The sequence below is a fragment of the Scyliorhinus torazame genome, chromosome 1 (assembly GCF_047496885.1).
Source record: "Scyliorhinus torazame isolate Kashiwa2021f chromosome 1, sScyTor2.1, whole genome shotgun sequence".
Classification (NCBI taxonomy): Eukaryota; Metazoa; Chordata; class Chondrichthyes; order Carcharhiniformes; family Scyliorhinidae; genus Scyliorhinus; species Scyliorhinus torazame.
Genome location: NC_092707.1, coordinates 271,200,082 through 271,217,754, shown reverse-complemented (window position 1 = coordinate 271,217,754; position 17,673 = coordinate 271,200,082). Strand labels below are relative to the sequence as shown.

Genomic DNA, 17,673 nt, shown 5'->3' with positions numbered 1-17,673 from the left:
GTCGAGTCCACTCCACCATTCAATCATGGCTGATTTCAACTCCATTTACCCGCTCTCTCTCCTTAGCCCTTAATTCCTCGAGAAATCAAGAATTTATCAACTTCTGTCTTAAAGACACTCAATGTACCAGCTTCCACCGCCCTCTGTGGCAATGAATTCCACAGACCCACCACTCTCTGGCTGAAGACATTTCTCCTAATCTCTGTTCTAAAGTGACTCCCTTTTATTCTAAGGCTGTGGCCCCGGATCCTAGTCTCCCCTGCTAATGGAAACAACTTCCCTACGTCCACCCTATCTAAGCCATTCATTATCTTGTAAGTTTCTATTAGATCTCCCCTCAATCTCCTAAACTCCAATGAATATAATCCCAGGATCCTGAGACGTTCCTCGTATGTTAGGCCTACCATTCCTGGGATTATCCGTGTGAATCTCCGCTGGACCCGCTCCAGTGCCAGTATGTCCTTCCTGAGGTCTGGGGCTCAAAATTGCTCACAGTATTCTAAAGGGGGCCTAACTAATGCTTTATAAAGCTTCAGAAGTACATCCCTGCTTTTATATTCCAAGCCTCTTGAGATAAATGACAACATTGCATTTGCTTTCTTAATTACGGACTCAACCTGCAAGTTTACCTTTAGAGAATCCTGGACTAGGACTCCCAAGTCCCTTTGCACTTCAGCATTCTGAATTTTGTCACCGTTTAGAAAATAGTCCATGCCTCTATTCTTTTTTCCAAAGTGCAAGACCTCGCACTTGCCCACGTTGAATTTCATCAGCCATTTCTTGGACCACTCTCCTAAACTGTCTAAATCTTTCTGCAGTCTCCCCACCTCCTCCATACTACCTGCCACTCCACCTATCTTTGTATCATCGGCAAACTTAGCCAGAATGCCCCCAGTCCCGTCATCTAGATCGTTAATATATAAAGAGAACAGCTGTGGCCCCAACACTGAACCCTGCGGGACACCACTCGTCACCGGTTGCCATTCCGAAAAAGAACCTTTTATCCCAACTCTCTGTCTTCTGCCTGACAGCCAATCGTCAATCCATGTTAGTACCTTGCCTCGAATACCATGGGCCCTTATTTTACTCAGCAGTCTCCCGTGAGGCACCTTATCAAAGGCCTTTTGGAAGTCAAGATAGATAACATCCATTGGCTCTCCTTGGTCTAACCTATCTGTTATCTCTTCAAAGAACTCTACCAGGTTTGTCAGGCACGACCTCCCCTTACTAAATCCATGCTGACTTGTCCTAATCCGACCCTGCACTTCCAAGAATTTAGAAATCTCATCCTTAACAATGGATTCTAGAATCTTGCCAGCAACCGAGGTTAGGCTAATTGGCCTATAATTTTCCATCTTTTTCCTTGTTCCCTTCTTGAACAGGGGGGTTACAACAGCGATTTTCCAATCCTCTGGGACTTTCCCTGACTCCAGTGACTTTTGAAAGATCATAACTAATGCCTCCACTATTTCTTCAGCTATCTCCTTTAGAACTCTAGGATGTAGCCCATCTGGGCCCGGAGATTTATCAATTTTTAGACCTCTTAGTTTCTCTAGCACTTTCTCCTTTGTGATGGCTACCATATTCAACTCTGCCCCCTCACTCTCCTGAATTGTTGGGCTATTACTCATGTCTTCTACTGTGAAGACTGACGCAAAGTACTTATTTAGCTCCTCAGCTATTTCCTTGTCTCCCATCATTAGATTATCAGCGTCATTTTGGAGCGGCCCAATGTCTACTTTTGCCTCCCGTTTGTTTTTAATGTATTTAAAGAAACTTTTACTATCATTCCAAATGTTACTGGCTAGCCTACCTTCATATTTGATCCTCTCTTTCCTTATTTCTCTCTTTGTTATCCTCTGTTTGGTTTTGTAGCTTTCTCAATCTTCTGACTTCCCACTACTCTTTGCCACATTATAGGCTTTATCTTTTGCTTTGATGCATTCCCTAACTTCCTTTGTCAGCCATGGCTGCCTAATCCCCCCTCTGATAACCTTTCTTTTCTTTGGGATGAACCTCGGTACTGTGTCCTCAATTACTCCCAGAAACTCCTGCTATTGCTGTTCTACTGTCTTTCCCACTAGGCGCTGCTCCCAGTCGATTTTCGTCAGTTCCTCCCTCATGCCCCTGTAGTTACCTTTATTTAACTGTAACACCTTTACATCTGATTCTACCTTCTTTCTTTCAAATTGGAGATTGAATTCTACCATATTATGATCACTGCCTCCTAAGTGTTCCCTTACTTTAAGATCTTTAATCAAGTCTGGCTCACTACATAACACTAAGTCCAGAATGGCCTGTTCCCTCGTGGGCTGTTCCAAAAAGCCCTCCTGTAAACATTCAATGAATTCCCTTTCCTTGGGTCCACTGGCAGCATTATTTACCCAGTCCACCTGCATATTGAAGTCCCCCATGATCACTGTGACCTTGCCTTTCTGACATGCACTTTCTATTTCGTGGTGCATTTTGTGCCCCTGGTCCTGACCACTGTTAGGAGGGCTGTACATAACTCCCATTATGGTTTTTTTGCCTTTGTGGTTCCTCAACTCTACCCCCACAGACTCCACATCATCTGACCCTATGTCATTTAGTGCTATTGATTTAATTTCATTCCTAATTAACAAGGTAACCCCGCCCCCTCTGCCCACCTCTGTCTTTTCGATAGGTTGTGAATTCCTGGATGTTTAAATGCCAGTCGTGAACCCCTGCAACCACGTCTCTGTAATGCCTACCACATCATACCTGCCAGTCACAATCTGGGCCACAAGCTCATCTACCTTGTTCCGTACACTGCGCGCATTTAAATATAGCACCTTTAATTCTCTATTGACTGTCCCTTTTTGTTTTCTTAGTATGATGGACCTTGGTTTACTGAGCCTTTCCATACACCGTGTCATATTTTGTGGGATGGGGACTATCGTAACCTCGCCTGAGTTCTGTCTTTTCGTGCTTTTTTGTATTCCTAAGCAGCTACGCTTCCCACTGATTACTTCACACCTCTTGGTTCCCTGACTTTCCCTTCCCCCCCCCAATCTCTAGTTTAAAGTCCTATTGACCACCCTATTACTGCACCCTCTCCAAAGCCTCCATATCCTCCTGGTAGTGTGGCAACCAGAATTGAACACTTTATTCCAAGTGTGGCCGAACTAAGGTTCTAAAGCTGCTATGTGACTTCCCAATTTTTAAACTCAATGCCCCAGCCGACGAAGGCAAGCATGCCATGTGCCTTCTTGACGACCCCCTTCACCTGCGTTGCCACTTTCAGTGACCTATGCACCTGTACAGAAAGATCCTGATGTGTTATGTACTCTGGGATAACACAGGCTGCAACTGGATGCAGCTTTAATCAAAAGATACTCCAGACCTTGAAGTTAGTTCAATCTGATTTATTGAACCAGTCGCACAGTTAGCACAGTTCTCTATGAGTTCGACTCTCTGCTAACCTAAGTGTGGTTACTCTGTTCTGACTGAACCAGACTAGCTCTTAGCCACGAGCTGGAGGTGTGATACTGTACATACACCCTGACTCACTCTGTACATGTTCATCAGTGGAAAGAGACGGAGTGTGAGTGCCTCGTGCCTTTTATAGTGAGATACCACCCCTGGGTGTCCTGCCTACTCATTGGTCATGTCCTGTTCTCTGTATTCATTAGCTGCCTGTCTGAGCCTGTCTGTATATCATTATCTGCATCTCGTGACAGATCCCTCTGCATATCAATACTCTTAAGGGTTCTGCCATTTACTGTATATTTCCCATCTGCATTAGACCTTCCAAAATGCATTACTTCACATTTGTCTGGATTAAACTCCATCTGCCACCTCTGTGTCCAAGTCTCCAACTGATCTTGATCCTGCTGTATCCTCTGACAGTCCTCATCGCTATCCGCAATTCCACCAACCTTTGTGTCGTCCGCAAACTTACTAATCAGACCAGTTGCATTTTCCTCAAAATCATTTATATACATTACAAACAGCAAAAGTTCCAGCACTGATCCCTGCGGAACACCACTCGCTGAACTATATTGCACTCAGGCTTGGTCCAGTGCTTCAGCAACAATGGTACTTCCTAAGGCAATTTCAGCTTGAACCTCCTGCACATATAAACAAAGACTGGCATTTATATAGCACTTTTGGTAACTACATTCTCCAGCCAAAAAGGACTCTAGTATTTTCATTGTCCCATTAGCCCCACTCATTTTTAAAACTTCTTTCACAGAACATGGGGCTTCACTGAGCATTCATTGCCCACCGTTCATTGCCTTGAGAAGGCAGTGGAGCGAGCAGTCTTCTTGAACCGTTGTAGTCCATGTGGTGTCAGAACACTTGGTGTTGTTCCGGAGTTCCTGGTCTTTGACCCAGCGATGGTGAAGGAACAGTGATATAGTTCCAAGTCAGGATGGTGTGTAGCTTGAAATTTACAGATTGGAGTATTCCTATCCATCTGCTGACCTTATCCTTCTAGCTGCTCCACCAGAGCTCAAGCCAGTAAGCTGCCAGGATCCATAAGAGTCTCCGGTTCCATATCGAATTGAGGAGTGTTTGAATTGTCCTTTCTGCAATTATGTGTCCCCTGTCTTCCTTATCTGTGTAGTGCATATTCCAGAATGATAGCTGAGGTTCTTGCAAAGTTGCAGTCTCTGGACATTACTAATGCAAGACTTCATAATAATTAACTAAACAAATTCCTGAGCTGCCTGTTAACTTAATGAGTGTATCAAATAAAAATAATGCAGTTGATAATCCCTTGTGCATGTGGCATGGTCTTTTTTGCATGATTTGTGCACACATATCAGTAATACTCTGAGCAGAATTGAATAAATTACCAATAATAATCCGGAGGTTTTGTTGTTTCCATGATCAATTTACACTGGAGTATCCGGGGGTTATCATTGAGCAGAAGTTGAACAGGACTAGCCAAATAAATACAAAAGCGGGTCAGGGGCTAGGAATCCTGCAGCAAGTAACTCACCTCCTGACTCCACAAGGCATTAGACAGGAGTGTAATGGAATACTCTCCACTTGGCTGTATGAGTGTGTAGTGATCTGTATATCTGTGTTTCTGTACAAGGGGTCAATGTAAATGCAATACAACTGAGCAAGCACTAGAGGGAGCATGGGAGAGGTATAAATAGAGACAGACAGGAAGTTAGAAGGCACTTCACAGGAATGGCAGCTGGGAGCAGAACACAGACAGGCAGCTCAGATGTAACATAGTTTAAGCGCTGAAGAGAGAACAAACTAACAATAAAGCATCTACTTCAACTTTAAGACTACGAGCTTTATTCAGAGACAAGGAACAACACAGAGTGCAGCTCCATAAACACTCAAGAAGCTCGACACCATCCAGGACACAGCAGTCCATTTGATTGGTACCCTTCCACAAACATCCACCTACTCCACCACCAACGCACAGTAGCAGCAGTGTGTGCCATCTACAAGATGCACAGCATAAACTCACCAAGGCTCCTAAGGCAGCAAGTTACACAAACTAATGACCACTACCATCTAGAAGGACAAGGGCAGCAGCCACATGGGATCACCACCACCTGGAAGTTCCCCTCCAAGCCATTCACTATCCTGACTTGGAAATATTGGATTGGATTTGTTTATATTCACGTGTATCGAGGTACAGTGAAAAGTATTGTTCTGCGCACAGTCCAGATAGATCATTCTATACATAAAAAACAACAGAGGGCAAACATATCGCTGTTATTTTACTGTCACTGGGATAATATCCTGGAACTCACTCCCTAACAGCACTGTGGGCGTACCTCAGAGACTATAGCAGTCCAGGAAGGCAGTTCACCACCACCTTCTCAAGAGCAATTAGGGTTGGGGCAGAAAATGCTGGCCTGGCCAGTGATGCCCACATTTCCAATAATTAATAATAATAAAGAAAATCCGGAACATTTTGTGCTGGTTGAAAAGTCCGTTTGTCTCAAGAAGTCTTTGCCCGCAAAGAGTGGCCATGGCCCGAGTTTGGAATAGTGATATTTCACCCATTAGTTCTGTTCAGGAGTGATCATCAGATGCTCGGGTGCAGAGGCACCAGTGGTTGTATAAATACAGCACCATTCACCTTTGTCTGCACAAACAAGTGGTCCAGTGAAGCCTCTGTCAGGCCTGCTTCTCCTGCTGACACCGCAATCACTTTGAATGATTTAATTCCAGTTAAAATGAATTGCAATTCAGTCAATTATAGCAGGGCTGGACATGCCTGGGTGGCTTTAACTGGTGGCAGGTCAAACATCTTATGCATCAAGGGCCGTTCAAAGCAGTCAATTGAAACCAATTAAAAAGTTAAAGGATCGTTAACTCATTCAAGAAACTGTGGGTCTGACTTCTAACCCTCCCTCCCTGGCCTCTTGGGACAGATAAGCACCTGAGCTGTAATCCAAGTAGTTTGGATACCAGCCACCTTTATTTAAATTGAATGGATGCCCTCCACCCTCCCCATTCAGCAATTTAGACTTCCTCGAAGTGGCAATTAGGCCCTCCATGGCACTGCTGAGAGTATTATTTACAAAGGATAAATGTCAGGTATAAACAGTTCACAGGAATTACATGTTTTTGCATGTTCCTTTGAAGTATTCCATATATTTACAGATGTTAAACGAATAGCTTGACCAACAAGCCTCTATTCTAAACCTGAAGCTTTTGCCCATAGCTTGGAGCATAACCAAATTCCTAGTCCTGCAGCAGATATCCATTGGGTAGCAAAGCTACCAGAGAAACTTTGCAGGAAGTGGTAGAGTGGCAGTACTTGGCTGTTGAGGATATCTTGGAGACTAGAAGATACAGGAGTTCACCTTCAATTAGTCCTTGGGCCTTCCCTGCTCCTGCTGTTCCTCTCCCTCACACAGTCAGCATATATGATTGAACCTCACCGCTCCAATGCCTAACGTGTACTGAGATTACTTCCTTGGCTTCTTGACGAGACCTGGTTCACACTTTAATTCTCAGTCCCGCCTCCCATGATATCATTCCTGATGGATTTAGGCAAGATTTTTAAAATTAGAAATAAGGCCTGGCAGTTAGAATCATAGAATGGTTACAGCACAGAAGACGGCCATGGAGCCCTTCTTATCTGTGCTGGCTCTCTGAAGGAAGAATTCACACACAACCACTCCCCTGCCTTCTCTCCCTTAAAGCATGGGGGAGAATAGCTCCCTGGTGCACAACCACAACCAATCAGAACCAACTTACCAACCAATCAGCACCTTTTTCTCATGCTCCCTTTGAAATTTGGCATTTTTGCATTTGTCCTAATGGATGAGAGATGGAAATCTTCAACATCGTGGTTAGGATATTTCCCTCCCCCACCTCCTCCCCATGCACCCACGGCATGTTTTGCGGTAGTGGAGGTGGCCCATCATTGGCTAAGACCGGGATCTTCCAGTCTTGCCACGTCCCATTGTCCACACCTTCTGCTGCGGGGGAACCAGTAAAGGCGGGGTCAGTATCTGCAGGACCAGAAAGCCCCGCCATCGAGAGCCGCTGGAAAATCCCATCCATCATCCCTTTTTTCAGCAGTACTACAATTACGTGGGACAGGCTGGATGGAGTAGAGTCTCTTTCCCAGTGCATTATTGCTTGTGGGCTTGTAACCTGCTGCCCGAGTCTCACCGCCCCTTCCCCATTTCAGTTTCCCAAGAGCCAGAAGTGCTCTGTCCATTCAGTTAGCCCATGGTGCTGAATTAACAGCTTCCAAATCTGACAGATTTGTGACAAACCCTAAATACACCGAATATTATAACATCCTCACGGGAATCTGTACGTATTTGAAGAGCCATTGGGTTTTACACAGCCTTAAAACCTGAAGATTTAAGCACTTGAACCTTACCAGAATTGACATGAGTTTGGAGTGAAACAGCTTCGCTGCTAAAATTTCCAGGCGTCAACTTTTAGTGGGTTTGCTGCAAGTTCAATAAAGATTTCAGATGCCGTGCGATTTGAAAGGCCAGTGTTCCCGTCTGAGGAAGGGGGAAAATGGAACAATTCCATCTCATTCCTTTTTGAAATCCAATTTCTGTCTGCCTGTTTTACCATTCCGATGGCAGATCACATTAGTGCATCAAATGCTTCAAGACTACTTTACCATCAGAGGAGTTGGACTTGTTTATTGAATGCAACAGAATTAGCTCAAATGTTGAATATGGAGTACAGATCCTGAATTTTTAAAAAGGAAGCAGATTTTAAATTGCTTTGTCCTGGTAGAAAATGGGTAATGTGGGGGTAAAAATCTATAGAGTAGAGAAAGAGTGGGATCAGAAATGGAAGCCTTCAAAAGTAAAGAAAAAACAAAAACTCTTCTGGACCGCTCCAGGATATTTCTATCTCTTCAATCGTCTTGAGGCCTTTCTGAGCCCAGCCTCCCCTGGTTGACTTACCTTGCTGCCAAACTGGGCAGTTTACCGGCAAGTCCTATACTGCGTCGACCTGCGGCTAGACTCTCCGTTCTGAGTGGAACCACTCGCCAGCTCCATTGAAATGAAGGTCAGTCATCTTGTGTTGCTGTGCCTCTTTGTAGATCTGCACCGCCTGCCGACCTGTCAGAAGTTAAAAGTCCCTCTTATCAACTTGGGATTTGCTAATCGGCAAGATAAGAACTTCAGCTAAAAAAAGGAAGAGATAGATGGTGGTGTTGAAATCTGAGCTTCAGATATGAATATTGCCTGCACACTTTGTTACTGCCTCTGATTCAGCTCTTAGAAATTAAGTTAGTCATAGTTGACTCACAGGTTAAGTCAGGGATTCCTACACTGTGGGTTGTGTCCCCACTGGGGTTGCAAGGTAAGGTTTTGGGGGTCACGAACTGTGCAACAATGGCTGCCATGGAGCCTAGATTGATTTCTGACAGTTCTGATGCCTCTTTAAAGACTTGTGTTTTATTTTGTTGGTAGACATGGCCTAATGGACAGCTCTATGATATTCCATTGCTACTGCAATAAAAAGCCTGCGAATAGGGAGGTGCTCATTTTTTTGGGAGAAGCCTTTTCATCAACAGCCTCCATGCCCAATTCTTATCCCCACACCGCTGCTCAATAACAGAAGCTGCCCCCCCCCCCGCCCCTCCCCCGCAAATTCAACAAGTAAAGCTTCTCCCCGCCTTGCTCAAGCACTTCTGGAAGCCCCCAAAATTTCACTCTGGTGTCACACCAGAAGTCGGAAGCCTTCATAAGACCCCATTTTAGGGTCACACCTGGAAAATGTGGAAAGCACTGGGTTAAGAGATCCAAGCACTGCTCCCATGGCACTGTCTAGAAGGAGACCATAGTAGTTCACCCTTGCCTCCTGGCCAATACCGATCCCGCGATCAACTTCACTAACAAGAAGGACAGATTATCATATTATTATCTCATTGCTCTTTATAGAATTGCAGTGTGCAAATTGGCTGTCGTTTCCTACATTACAAGAGAGATTCCACACTTCAAAAGTACTTCACTGGCTGTCAAGCTTTGGGAACGGTATTGCGAAAGAAGTCACAATGTAAATGCAAGTCTTTCTTTCATTGTAGAATAATCGTTGGTCCAGAACATCAGGAATCCTGGATGAAGGGAAACATGGTGACAACTTCTAAAGAATAAAGAGACTGAAAAAGACAAATCAATGTTGATCTACTCGGACAAATCTTGTGAGATACTTCTGTTATAGGCCAGGGTTTAGAGAACCCCAAAGTGTATCATAGAGTTCACCTGACCCACAACTTTTACTAGATTGTGGTATGGGGAGCACACGGCCCACTCTACAGGTGTAATAGAGCAGAAATAAAAAAGTATTTTTTAAAGCAAAACAATGCTTATTCCATGAACTCAAGTTAACCTTTTTAAAACATACAGTGAACATCTTAGCAACCATTAATTCAAATACAATCTCCAAAGAATACAACACTAAGTAATCCTTTAAGCTTTCCTTTTAACATCCATAAGACGAAAACACCTTTTACCAGAAGCACAACAGGTTAAAGTCACTACTGTTATTAGTTTTAAATCACCAGCATTGATTTACAGTCTTTAGATTACAGCGAGAGATTCTAATACACCTTCTGGCTGTGACTGCAGCTATCCAGCTCTGAAAATGAAACTAAAACACACCCTGCAACAAACAGCCTAAAACGAAAGTAAAAAGCTGACAGACAGTCCAGCTCCACCCACTCTCTGACATCACTGCAGTAATAAACACCCATTTCTTAAAGGTACTCTCACTACAGATACTTATATACACACCCATTTATAAACACCCATTTCTTAAAGGTACTCTCACAGGACACCTCCCCCCAAGAAAAATAAATAAACCATCAACTTCAAGATGGTTTCATTTTTCACCTTTTCACTATGCTTTAAGAAATACACACAGTAAATATAATTTTTTATTTCAAAAAACAACACACGCAAATAGGTATAATATTATAGTCCTTTTTTTTTTCATTTTTCTTCCTCCAACTGAAATCCTTCTCGATTGACAGTCTCTTTGAACAAGAAGGTCTCTGCATGATCCGTCCATTTCTCTACGCCTCGGCATTTCTCTTTAAAGTCAGATACTTTAGTTCAATCTGATCACAGAGTCCCTTGCAATTCTCCAACACAGGAGCATTGGTTATCACAGCTTTCAGGCAGTCAAATGCCTGTTGAAAGTCCGCTGTCCATTGAAATTTTCGACGTTTCTTCAGCAAGTCCATCAGTGGAGTGGAGCAATCACGCAACAAAACTTTTGCGCAAATGTTCAAACAAATCCATCATGCCAAGAAATTGTATTATATCCCTTTGTCTTGAGAGTATCGGAAACTCTTCAATAACTGTTGGTTTCACATACCGTGTGACCATTTGACCCTGTCCGATTGTGTGGCCAAGGAAAGTAACTTGGGCTTTTCCAAATTCACTCTTGGCTAGGTTTATCACCGAACCCGCCTCCTGAAGTCGATCGAATAACTCCATCAGATGTTTTAATTGTTCTTTCCTGTCTGTCTGAAAATTACCAGATCGTCAATGAATACCGCACAATTAGGGCAGCATGGTTAGCATGGTGGTTAGCACAATTGCTTCACAGCTCCAGGGTCCCAGGTTCGATCCCCGGCTTGGGTCACTGTCTATGCGGAGTCTGCACGTTCTCCCCGTGTGCGTGGGTTTCCTCCGGGTGCTCCGGTTTCCTCCCACAGTCCACAGATGTACAGGTTAGGTGGATTGGCCCTTAGTGTCTAAAATTGCCCTTAGTGTTGGGTTAGGTTACTGGGTTATGGGGATAGGGTGGAGGTGTGGGCATGGGTAGGGTGCTCTTTCAAAGAGCCGGTGCAGACTCGAGGGGCCAAATGGCCTCCTTCTGCATTGTAACTTCTATGATTCTATGAATTGGGTAATCCTGAATCGACTTTGTTAGTTAACCGTTGAAATGTGGCTGGGGCGTTTTTCATGCCAAATGGCATAACTTTGAATTGGTATATACCATCTGGAGTCACAAAAGCTGAAATCTCCTTCACCCTTTCGGATAAAGGTACCGACCAGTAATCTTTAAGTAAATCCAGTTTGGAACTAAAAACTGATTGTCCCACTTTCTCAATGCAATTCTCCAAATGTGGGATAGGATAAGAGTCTGTCCTTGTAACTGCATTAACCTTTCTATAGTCCACATACAACTATTGGGTACCGTCTGGTTTAGGTACCATCACTATGGGTGAGCTCCATTGGCTGCAACCCACTTCAATTATGTCATGTGTAAGCATACTCTCAATCTCTTTGTTAACCTGTGCTAATTTTAAAGGGTTAAGTCTGTATGGATGTTGTTTGATTGGGACAGCATTTCCCACATCTACATCATGTACAGCCATTTTAGTACTTCCCAATTTATCTCCACAAATATGCCCATGTGATATCAATAACTCTTTCAGGTCAGATCGTTTTTCCTCTGTAAGGTAACTCAACAATTTATCCCAATTTTTAAGAACATCCTCGTTTTCCAATTTAATTTGAAGTATGTCAAATTCAGTCATCTGGATTTGGTTCGTCACTTTGAGTTAGAATCATTAAAACCTCCTCCTTTTACTCTCCTTCCATTTCAAAGTACCTTTTAAGCATATTCACATGACACACTTGGTGAGTTTTCATTCTATCTGGCGTTTTTACCACATAATTCACCTCAATTAATTTCCTTCCAATCTGATAAGGTCCACAAAGCCTCCTTTTAAAGGTTCACCAACCACTGGTAACAACACTAAAACGTTATCTCCACTGTCAAAACTACGAACCTTGGATTTCTTGTCCGCTACCCATTTCATCACATTTTGTGCAACGTTTAAGAGTTGTCTGGCCAATTCACCTGCTCTATTTAATCATTCCTGAAATTTGACACATAATCCAATAATGTAATTTCCGATTTCTCACTCACCAATTTTTCCTTAATCAATTTTAGTGGTCCTCTTACCTCATGACCAAAGATTAGTTCATAAGGAATAAATTTGGTTGACTCATTAGGTGCATCCCTAATTGCAAACAGTGCGAATGGAATTCCTTTATCCCAATCCTCTGGATAATGGAGACAATAAGCCCTCAACATTGTCTTTAATGTCTGATGCCATCTTTCCAATGCTCCCTGCGATTCTGGATGGTACGCAATTGATTTAAATTGTTTTATTCCTAAGCTATCCATAACTTCTTTGAATAACCTTGAGGTAAAATTCGATCCTTGATCCGATTGTATTTCTGTGGGTCGTCCATATCTAGTAAAGAATTTAAGTAACGCCTCCACAATCTTTTTAGCTGTAACATTACAGACTGGAATGGCCTCTGGAAACCAGTAGGCACATCCATTATAGTCAAAAGATATTGATTCCACTTTTTGTTTCAGGAAGTGGTCCTACGCAATCAAATAGGACCCTTGTAAAAGGTTCTTGAAATGCTGGAATGGGTATTAAGGGCGCTGGTTTTATCACTGCTTGAGGTTTCCCTATCACTTGACATGTGTGACATGATTGACAAAATGTTACTACATCTTTATGTAGACCAGGCCAATAAAAATGTTTCTGGATTTTAGCTTGAGTTTTCCTTATTCCCAAATGACCTCCCACTGGTACTTCATGTGCAACTCGCAACACCTCCTTTCTATACCCTACCGGCAATACTACTTGATGAACTTCTGCCCACTTTTCATCCGCCTGCATATGTAAAGGTCTCCATTTTCTCATCAAGACATCACTTTTACGGTATTAACACTCTGGTATAAACTCAGATTCCTCTTCCGTGTATGCTTTCTGATACATTCGTTTTATTTCTATACCTTTTTGTTGTAACTCCGCCAATTTTCCTGAACTAAAAATATCCGCCTCATCCTCCACCTATTGTTCTTTTTCAACCACCTGATCAAAAATTGTTTCTGATAATTGCACTTCAATGTCATCTTCACACTTTAATTTCTCCTCTTGTCTTCACCTGTGACTTTGCGACCTTGTTACTACACAATCCGGAAAAATCTCAGGATATTCGTCCTTCAACACTTCAGTTGTCTGATTTTCCACTGGCTTATCAACCACAGTAGGCATCACTCCCACCTGCGATCCAGCTGTATCATTCCCCAAGATAAACTGTATTCCTGGACAAGATAGTTTCTCTATTACTCCTACTACCACTTCACCACTCTTCACTGGACTTTCCAACCTTACCTTATATAATGGAACGCTACTCCTCTCATCCTGAATTCCACATATTACCACCTTTTCTGGCAACATTCTTCCCAAACTACATAACTCCTCATCTCTTACCATTAAAGATTGACTAGCTCCCGTATCTTAATATTGTGACTTCATTACCTGCTCCTCCTGATACACATGAGTAAACTTTACCCACACAAGCAAATTCTTCAAAGAGATCTGGCACCTCCTTATCAATGACCTCTTGATCAAGCTGTACAATCTTTTGAGCCTCCTCTCCTTCGCTTCGCTTGGGCTTTCCTTTACCATTTTAACAAACCCCACTGTCTTATCCTGTTTTACCACATCAGCCTTCCCAGTGCTTTTTTTTCTTGAACCACCAACACTGTGACTTTACATGGCCTAGTTTATTACAGTGCAAACATTTGAAACTTTTCATTTCTTTTCCACCCTCCTGGATTTCTTTTTTAATCTGAGGTACACTCTCCTTATTATCTCCCATCAGATCACCTTTACCTTTACCACTTGAGTATTTCTCATGTCCCCAGTTTCTTTCCCTCACAGGCTGAAACTGATGTCGGAAACCAAGCTTTGATTTATGAACCACTTCATAATCATCTGCCATTTCTGCTGCTAATCTCACAGTTTTAACCCTCTGCTCTTCCACATGAATTCTCACTACATCAGGAATTGAATTTTTAAACTTCTCCAAAAGTATAATTTCTCTGAGAGCTTCATACATTTGGTCTATTTTCAAAGCCCTTATCCACCTAACAAAATTACTCTGTTTCATCCTTTCAAACTCCATGTATGTTTGCCCAAATTCTTTCCTTAAATTTCTAAACCTTTGTCTGTAGGCTTCAGGCACTAGTTCATATGCACCTAAGATGGATTTTTTCACCTCCTCATATATCCCAGATACCTCCTCCGGTAGTGATGCAAACACTTCACTAGCCCTACCTATCAGCTTTGTTTGAATCAGTAATACCCACATGTCCTGTGGCCATTTCATTTGTTTAGCTACCTTCTCAAATGAAATGAAAAAGGCTTCTACCTCCTTCTCATCAAACCTTGGCAATGCTTGGACATATTTAAATAGATTCCTGTCAAGCCTTCGACTTTGACACCCTTTCTCACTATCCTCATCACTATCCACCAACTGTATGTTTCCCTTTACGTCTGCCAATTTTAACTGACTGTCATGTTTCATGGCCATTTTCTGAAGTTCAAACTCTCTCTCTTTATCCTTTTCCCTGATCTGTATCTCCCTTTCTCTTTCTTTTTGTTCTGCTCGGGCTATTCTTTCTGTTTTCCTTTCTTCTCTCTCTTTTTCCTCTCTCTCTCTTTCTCTTTCTTTTTCCTCTCTCTCTCTTTTGAATTCAAGCTGCTTTAATTCTTTCTCATGTTCCATTTGTTTAAATTGTAACAGAATTTTTGCCATTTCCAATGTCTCAAACTGTATCTCAGGCAACTTTAAATGCTTTGCCACCGCTATAATTACCTCATCTGTTCGCATTTTGTCAGGTAATGTTAACTGCAATGTTTTTGCCAAATCTAACAATCTGCTTTTAGTCTCCGTCCGTAAGGTACTGCGTGTGACCGTCTCCACTCCCAAAAACTTCAGAGCCTCTGAAAGAGCCATTGTCCACAACACACTCCCTACTTAAACTGAAATACCACACCTGAAAAGCAACCACAATATGCTCACCCCTCACTGTCTTTAAGTTCACTAAAGCAATCCAATAGATAGACTTTTATCCCCCTCGAGCCCTCAATTTGTTATGGACCAGGGTTTAGAGAACCCCAAAGTGTATCATGGCGTTCACCTGACCCACAACTTTTAATAGATTGTGGTATGGGGAGCACACGGCCCACTCTACAGGAGTGGTAGAGCAGAAATGGAAAAGTATTTTTTGAAGCAAAACAATGTTTATTCTATGAACTCAAGTTAACCTTTTAAAAACATACAGTGAACATCTTAGCAACCATTAATTCAAATACAACCCCCAAAGAATACAACACTAAATAATCCTTTAAGCTTTCCTTTTAACATCCATAAGACTAAAACACCCTTTACCAGAAGTACATCAGGTTAAAGTCACTACTGTTATTAGTTTTAAATCACCAGGATCGATTTACAGTCTTTAGATGATGGAGAGAGACTTTAATACACCTTCTGGCTGTGACTGCAGCTATCCCGCTCTGAAAATGAAACTAAAACACACCCTGCAGCAAACAGCCAAAAACAAAAGTAAAAAGCTGACATACAGCCAAGCTCCACCCACTCTCTGACATCACTACATCACTGCAGTAATAAACACCCATTTCTTAAAGGTACACTCACTACAGATACTTATATACACACCCATTTATAAACACCCATTTCTTAAAGGTGCTCTCACATGACATTTTAATGCTAACGGCTGCAGTGTGTATGCAAGTGGTTTGACAAGCTGAGGAGAGGCTGGGCAACTGATAGATGTGGGAGGAATTTATTTCCTGAGTCCCCGACCACTTTCTGCTGCAGACACATATGAGAAAATCCTGAGCGCACTGCCTGACTGTGATCTTCAGTGTCCTGATCTCAATAGATCAAAATTGCGGACAGAATGTCCATGATTTTTTAATATGTTCCCACATCTTGTGAGGACTTGGCAAATCTGCTCTCAGGTCCATCTTATGATAAAGTTAATTTATATTGTGGAACCTGGTGGAATGACAACCTTGAACAATTATGTAACCCAGTCAATGAAGAATTTACCATTAAACAAATGGAACATTTATTCACTTCAACAAGTTTCAAGCACATCAGAGTCAAGTGTAACATTGAGCTGCATTTTACCTGTGTGTCTTTGACAGGAGGGTGCATGTAAAATAGGCTAATGCACCAACCTCCCCCTCTCACCCATCCCTCGAGCTCTCTCTCATAATACGGGGATATGTGCCGGTGCCAGATTTGGCAGCCCGGCATATTTTTTAAAATAATCAAGGGTCAAGTGGGCATGTTACCAAGCCAATTGACCCCAGTAATACAATGCCCATGGCATAAACTGGTTGGTGTGGCCAGTCGGGTGGAGAGTGGGGCTGGGAACTTTCTTTAAAAAATTCAAACGGTGGGAAGGAAGGGAGGGAGGTACTATCTTTGGGGGCTGCCCTTTGTGGAATTGGAGGGCCCCCATTCCATTAATCTGCCAAACCCTACCTGCGCAAGACCCCAGATTTACCTATGTCCAGGATCCACTTTGCCTTCATCTTCATCCTGGTCGTTGATTGAGGTGGGGGTGAGCTATCCTCCCCTATAATATTGTTTAATTATGGGGCAAATCTTGTTTCCTGTGCTTCAAACAAAAAAGCATCTTTATCACCAAACTTTGAAAAGCTATCCTGTTCCAGCAGAGTATATTTTTGACAGCCAAAACATCGGAACCATAAAAGTAGATAATTATACATTAAAGCCTGACTTCATTGACTTACTCACTCTCCTTGAATAAATTTGTCTCTTGTGTTGTCCCATTCCACATTTTTTTTTTAATCCACTTTCCACCAATCTTCTGAAAGGGAGATGAGCTTGACAAACTTAGTTGTTGCTTTTTCAAACACTAGCCGTGTTTCATTTGTGAAGGTACACATTTTCCCCCACTTTGTTGATTAATGTCAACACCTGTGGGTTGTCATGGTTTTGATTGTGAATCTAGGTGACCTAATCCCTCAGTTGTGATGTAATCCCCGAGTCGAGGGCCTATGTCCCGTCCTGCCAGCAGCTTGTGTAGTTCAAATTGGGTGAGTGTTAATACACTGTCCACAGTACAGAGGTACAGAATATAATGACAAAGGAGAACAATTAAAACCCTGTGCAGCCATCTTGGATTGGATAGCAGTTGACACGAACTTGGGCCTCAAAATAATACATGCTTTCAAACTACCCATGCTAAAATATGCAGAAACGGTCTAAGAGGATAGACAGTTCAAGTAAAATGAAAGACAGAGACATTCATTGGATAAATTCAGTTTTAAATCATTTTAAAAATAATGCATCT

At 42.4% G+C, this 17,673-nt stretch overlaps 1 long non-coding RNA gene across 1 annotated transcript; it reads right to left on the bottom strand.

Annotated features, from left to right (window-relative positions):
• Positions 1-9,350: 9,350 nt before the first annotated feature.
• LOC140426012 (uncharacterized) lies at positions 9,351-17,224 on the bottom strand. The gene is made up of 3 exons (XR_011948154.1): positions 17,111-17,224; positions 16,861-16,974; positions 9,351-9,547 (listed from the first exon to the last, which is right to left on the bottom strand). It is a non-coding gene; the product is annotated as an uncharacterized lncRNA (long non-coding RNA).
• Positions 17,225-17,673: the final 449 nt, after the last annotated feature.